Raw genomic sequence first — 7,576 nt, 5'->3', positions numbered from 1 at the left:
GAGGGTAGCCACATTGGCTACCAAGTTGGAGGGCGGTTGAAAAATGGTAATCGAGATCATTCTTTTTTTATATTTGATAATAATTTATTAGATTATATATATATTTTTAATTTAAGTATTATTTTTTATATGCTTATACATGATTCCATTTATTTGTACTTAAAAGACTCATTCCTTCACACTGGTTTTTTAGTTTCTTCGATTGCATCGATTTCGATCATTATAATTATCTGTCGCTACATAACTCTCAGCACAAGATAATATGATTGGTTAGAAATGTGATCACCTAGAAGCAACATATAGTTAACTGTTAGAAGTTACCTCAGAATACATCCTTCACTTTGTCGTAACATCTTAATAATATTTATAATAATGTCCTCATCAGGAAAAATATATTATAAGAGTACTATTTGACAAAAGTATTACAAGCTTTTTAACATGCTAGAAGCCTCACAGGTTAAGATATATTTTTTTTTTTTGGCTTTTTCAGAGAATAGCATTAGAGGCCATGGTTTGATATAATAGTTTCATAATGTCATTTGGTGGGCGTTTATATACACTAGGTACTAAGCGCCCGTTCAGTGATTGTTTGCAATAGATAGTACTAAAAGGAAAATAAGAGTTAATTTCATTCACCATTTTTAAGATTTTGATTAAATACATTTAGTTCTCACAAATTTGAAATTTCATCGTATATTTTCTTTATTTTGAATAAAATAGGTAATAAGTGAATAAAAAATGAAAAGAATATGGAAAGTGTTTAATAAAATTTTAAAATTATGGGAGCTAGATGTACTTAATCGAAATAAGGTGAATGAAATTAACCTGAAAAAATAAATAACCAAGGAGAGAGTCACTCGTTACTGAATAATATTACACATAGGAGTTAGGACACACATTCCTCAACCCTAGCAGTTATTCAAAGCACACAATATATTACAGAAACTGCAAGCCAGCAATTGGGTTTGAGGCTTTCTGCGGATCTCTACCTACTTTGGAATCCAGACAATATGACCATTGGGAAGGAAATGGCAGATGGGCAAAGTTCCTGGCTTAACTTTGAGGCTTTGAAAGATCGAAGCCCTGGGGTCCCAAGTTGAAGTGTCCCCGTGACAAACTGCTACAGCTTCAACTCTGGTTCCATCAGCACCCACCAATGGAACCATATAAATCTTTGTCATGTGAAGTGTATGGCAGAAAGACACAGCATATGGATAGTTCAGCTGGTGGCACACCACTGATTTCTCTCCCACCATCTTCACTCCTTCTCCAAATTTATACTCCTGGATATCCGCTTCCACCTCATTGGAGAGAACTCGAATGTTTTTTTCCCAGCCTTGAAGTGCTGAAATCAATTAGGGACTCCAAGGACCTCGCACAGTACTTAACTTCTCCTACTATGGCAGGTGTCTCACATTGTTTTATTGTTTTCTGTATTATCTGGGCTTCTGCGGAGTTTTCTTTCACGGAGAATCCCTTCAAAATTTCTGGTAGCTTGTTTGATGAAAAAGGTATGGATTCAGCCACTTGAAGGGGCAAGAAATGAGCTGCACTTGAGGTTTTTGTGAAGCGCACCTCCATTTTTGTCCCAGGATGCAGGTCTTTTTCCAAAAACGCATTAACTGCACTATAACTCGCAACTGGGCTAGAATCTTTGTGAGCATTGATAGAACTTCCTCCTGCTTTTTGTTGAGAGTTTCCATAGACTGCATCATATCCAGCAATTTGGCTAGCATCCTTGTGAGCTTTGGTGGAACTTTCTATTGCTTTTTGAGGGGTTCCATAGACTGCATCATATCCGGCAATTGAGCTAGCATCCTTGTGAACATTGATGGAACTTCCTTCTGCTTTTTGAGAGGTTCCATAGACTGCATCATATCCAGCAATTGGACTAGCATCCCCTTGTTTTTGAGTGCTTCCATAGACTGCATCATATCCAGCAATTGGACTAGCATCCCCTTGTTTTTTCGTGCTTCCATAGACTGCATCATATCCAGCAATTGCGCCAGCTATTTCTAAGAGTATTTCGTGCTTCCATAGACTCAATTAAAATGACTTGTTTGATAAATGTTATTAGGTAGGTTAACCCAAACAGGAGTAATAACAACTTAAACCTATTAATTTGTTATCATTTCTAATAGTATGTTTCATGCTGATTTTAGAAAACATTTATAGACTTTTTAACACTTGAATAATAAAAACTTTCAAGTATTAAAAAGGTTAAGAGTGCTTCCCAAAATCACTCTAAAACGGGTTGTAAGTAGGTCAAACATTAAAACTCTTTGCCATCATTTTCAAACTTTGAGGATAATTATTGATATATTATAATTTAGCATGGTATTAGGTGTTACATATTCATTACTTATTATATAGTTATAAAGGTGTGTATATATATATATATATATATATATATTAATTTTTATCTTTTATATACTAAAACTAAATTAAATAATGTTTATTTTATATTCATTAAAATCATTTCAATTTATTTTTATTAATTCCATTTTTATTTATAAATTTAAATATCAAATTAAAATTTTCACATTTATGTTAAATGAGCATAATATTTTATTCTTAGAATTTATATATCAAGTCTTAGTTTTATTGGATTATTTCATGTTTATACTTATTCAAAATTTTATTTCTAAAATTATTAACTTAAAATTAAATACTTTAAATCAAAGTCACCCCATTTTGTTTAATAATCATATTATATCTTCAACATGAAAAAAAAAATGGTAATATGATCTTTAGTATTATGTTTGAAACTAGTTGTTATTAATATTCCTCTTACACAGCAACAAACTATAGAATAACATAAACAATTTTACTACAACTATATACTTGAATAAAAACAATTTTAAGTTATTGTTGCTCTTTTATCAGGGTATTTGGAGAATTTTTTTTATATGATAAATGAAGAATTTTTTCTTATTATATATTTAACCCTTTATATATTAGAGTTTTATTTTTTTTAAAGTGTGGTTGCAATTGAAAAATGTTTTTCCAGAATTTCATTGTTGTAACCCTTTTCATTCATTTTAATATACGATTAATGACGAATTTACTCATATTATATATTTAACCCTTTTATATATTAGGGTTTATTTATTAAAAGCGTGGTTGCAATTGAAAAGTGTTTTTCGAGAGTTTCATCATTATAACATTTTTCATTCATTTTAATAAGTAGATTCTTGAGTATTAGTGCACTCCATTGCCGTAGCGATCACAATGATCACCACATCATATAAAAGAATTTATCCATTTTATTTTATTATTATTATTATTATTTGATGCTCATGTGTGTGTGCATGATTTGGTTAACGATCAAACTAGTAACAGTTCTCAAACAGGTTTATTGTGAGCCAACAAAAAAGGAAGTTGCAGAGTTTTTGAAACCAACCAGGCTGCATTAAGAGATTCCGCATAGCTTTTCGGAAGGGAGTGGTAGGCAAAGCCGACCTCCCATCAACATCGGAAGGTAGAGAATAAGCATGGCTCACCACCACCACCACCAGCTGCCACAAGTTCATGCCATATATGTCAGTCAAGAAATACAAAGAAGTTATCAAGAAAAGCCACCTACAAATGAAAAAAAAAAAAAAAAACTGAAACTTTGAAACTAATATATATCTCAATGGATTTCCATTAAGTTTGTCACAAAAAAAATTTCTATACGTGAGTTCTCTCAACTGCAAATAAAGGGAAAATGTAATCACAAATATCGGTTCACTGTCCTATAGATCGGAAAACGTGGAAGTGAAGGCTCACCAAGAAAGAAGTCAGAATGGGAACGAGATGAAACTCCATTAAAGCTCTGAAACTAATCCAACTCGTACAAAGCTAGCTTACCTAGAACTCAGAATGGGAAGGAAGGAAGTGCATGGCTTCCTATTTGTAGTGGATTTCTTCTCTCACTCATGTCCCACAAGCATTAATCAAAATGCTAGTGGCATGGACACAGACAAAGCTATTCCATTAAACTACGTAAGGCTTTCTTGCGTCAGAGGTCGTTGCATCGTCATTATCTAATTGAAATTTAAGACAATATTCTGTGTGAGAGGTTGTTCATGGTCTTTTATCTATTTGGTAGATGCTTTCCATTGGAATTGGGTGATCGATTGGAATCTTGATCCCGGAGAAAATAGTATTCTTTATACATTTCTGTTTAAATAATGCACAAATTGTACTCCCCACTTGGTTTTTTTTTTTGAAGTTATTTCTGTCACATGCTCTTAAACAGCAATATGCATTTTTTGACAGGGTATATACTCTCATGCTCTCTCTCCAAAGAAAGAGCCAAACTTACTAGATCTAGACTAATGAGGCCATCATGGAGGAGGTTGAAAGGAAATTGATCATAACTGCAATTAAATTAGTGTTTGTTTAAAAATTTGATGATTTGATAAATCTTTTATAAAAGACAAAAAAATAAAATTGGAACAAGATGGATGGGATTGGAAAGCATGTTCTATCACTGGTTGAAATACCTATGAAAGGGATTTCTTAATATATAGATAGATTATAAGTTTGTGAAAAATGGGAACCATTTATTGATTTCTTTTATAAATGGGTGTCACCTATGACGTACGTACATGCTCCTACCAACCTGACGTATGAGTTAATATTCTATGACTAGGTTTTTGTTAGCATTCAATTTCTTCTAATGGCAATCAGACAAAGGTAAATTTAAATCATACCCCACTTGCCACCTTTATTTAATCTCTCTTTAAATCATAAAACATATTAGAAAAGTAAATGTAAAAAAGAAACCAAATTTATATGATTTGTGGTTATTTTTCTAATGAAATAAAATAAATAAATTTCAAGAGAAAGAGAAAAAATAATAAATTTAAATGTATGTATAAAATTAATCAAATTTGTCAAATTTAAACCTTTTCATCATTTTCCTCTATTTTACTTGTCCTAAAATTTTTCCGAATGAATCTATTAGAGCTTAATAACCCGAATTCTATTTAGTCAAATCTAAAAAGCTTATGGTGCAATATATATGGTGAAGTTAAAATTAAGAGATTTTTTATGAGACCTATGGTACTAGTAGAAGAATCCAATCAATATATATATATATACACGATGATGTATATAGTTTTTTATGCTTTTGGTATAATCGTTCTATTTTTATTTTTTTTCTTGTATCAAATTTTTTATATAGTGAATTTTATTTTCTTCTACCCGTGGTTTTTTCCCGTTTAAGGTTTTTTACATAAATCTATATTTTTTTATTCTATTTTATTTTTTATTACCTATTTTTGCTATTTCGTAACAAGATCTACTCAGGAGGATAAAATTGAAAAAGATATCAATCAAATTAATTTTGTCTTACTAACTAACCCATATCTGTAAAGTAGGTTTTGCAAGTCACATGTGAAGCTTACATTAACCGCAATAATATAATGGGCCTTACCATCGACCACGTCATATTTTTATTATCATTCAAATAAAATAATAATAATACTTGTCAGTATTGTTCTGATCAGGACTATATTCTTTGAATAATTGTGACATGAGCATTGTTGAGGTAATTAAACAATGAAATTCTCCTTTTTGTTGTCACTGAAACAAAATAATAATAGTAACAATTGTCACTATTCTTCTGGGCACTGTTTCCTTTGAATAATTGTGACATGAGTACTATTGGGGTGATTAAGTAATGGGTTGGAACGGACCATCCACAAGTAAAAATTCGATTATATATAAAATTTCAATTTAATTTTAAATTTTAAATAATGGATCAGAAAGTAAATAATTAAAATTTCTACAAAAATACTAAATTGTATTTATTTTTAACAAAAAAAATGGATCACAATTGTGACTCTTAACATATCCGTCCCAGTGACATGGTCTAAGCCCGGCGAAAACAATGGAAAATTTCAAATTGCATAGGAATGTGAAAGAGAGTGATGTCTTGTAACACTACATTCTAATAACTCAGCTGGTCAAATTTGATAACAATTTTCTTTTGTCTCTTATAATAAGATTATGTAATTGAATTTGGTAAGGAACAACCATCAATCCAAAGCTTTTGTACTTTTTAAGTCTTCTTTCCTTAGGTAAGTGTGTTAGTTTGGTATGTTAAGAATAGCTCAAATTTTCCCTTCAACCATCAGTGGTAGTTCTTTCCTCTAGCTAGTTAATTGGAAATTAGTGGACGGTTTAAAGATTTCACAGAGAGGTACAACTCACAAGTTTGAAGCATTGGATTTAATTAGCTTAATTGAGGTTCTTTTCATGAAAAGAAAGAAGTCCAAGGAACCCCTATTTTTAGAACTTTTGAAAATCTTATTAAGTTGAATTTCAATTTAGGTTCACTTAGTTTTTCCCCGATTTTTTACAAAATTCATCAACCTCTTTTTTTTTTAAGCAATTGGGTGCAAGGGTTTATTTCAAAAAATTTCATTCATCTTCTAAACCTCTTCATTTTCCTTGTACACCTAAAACCACCTCGTTGTTTGACACTCCACTCTTCAAAATTTTAAAACTACAATCGACTCCCTATATTTGACCGATCTCACTTTGACATGTCTATTTCGAAGCAATTAGCATTGAGTCGATCATAAAGTCTTTCTTTCCTTCAAGGCAATGAAAGTCGATTTCTTAAAAAAACAAATAGGGAAATGGGATCATCGAAAAAGCCATTGGATTTAGAAATTGGATTCATTCTTCTATCTTTCCCATTAGTGGTAATACAAATGTGAATATCAATATAAGTACTGGAAAATAAATCTTAGGGATAATATTTGTCAAATAAAATTATATAATTTTCCTTCAATAATGGATTTATGCTTTGTAATCCTTGACTTGTAGTTTTTACATTTGTACAGTCTTTAAGTTTATACTTCTCTAATAATTATCATACAAAAATATTTTAAAAAGATAAATAAACCAGAAGATTATTATGATAATTTTTATATTTTAATTAATAAATTAATAGAATTAAAAATAAGATAACTAAAGTTTAGTTATTTAATAAAGTTTTATTTTTATTTAATTTTTTATATAAACATAAACTTAATAATGCAATAGGTGTTTGTTAATTAAGAACAAAAGAAAATTATATACAAATAAAAACAACTAATGGGAATCTAACATAAGATGGACCATTTTTCAAATATTAATCTCCCAAATAATTTATTTGCTTAGATCAATCATAATGACTCATGCCCCACACATATAAGAATTAATCCTTACACTGCTTTAACTTCATATATATAAATATAAAGTTTTATATATGTATAAAGTTTTAGTGGATTGTTTCCTTTGTCTTTTTGCTATGATGGAACCCTTGTCAAAGATCCTGCTACAAGCATGTGATCTTTACTTTTCTTCTTTTGTTTTGTTTGTAAGATTTTCTATAGCAGCACAAGAATTATTTCTTCCGTCTTTTTTCTGTTCATCAACTCATTGAAAAGAGTATCACTCTAGAATTTGAAAGCTAAAATATCTTCACAACATAAGTGATTTACAATGAACTTTCTTGGTGTGAACTCAATACCCTGATCTTTCATTTCCACGTACGTCTTCTTCTCAACAAGCTTCTCTATCCTCTTCTTCTCGT

General features: G+C 30.4%; 1 pseudogene; it reads right to left on the bottom strand.

The window, feature by feature from the left end:
• Positions 1–796: 796 nt before the first annotated feature.
• On the bottom strand, positions 797–3,863 carry LOC117912077 (annotated as a pseudogene).
• Between the last annotated feature and the right edge of the window lie 3,713 nt (positions 3,864–7,576).

This window comes from Vitis riparia, chromosome 4 (genome assembly GCF_004353265.1).
Source record: "Vitis riparia cultivar Riparia Gloire de Montpellier isolate 1030 chromosome 4, EGFV_Vit.rip_1.0, whole genome shotgun sequence".
Classification (NCBI taxonomy): Eukaryota; Viridiplantae; Streptophyta; class Magnoliopsida; order Vitales; family Vitaceae; genus Vitis; species Vitis riparia.
This window is presented reverse-complemented; position numbering and strand designations above follow the sequence as displayed.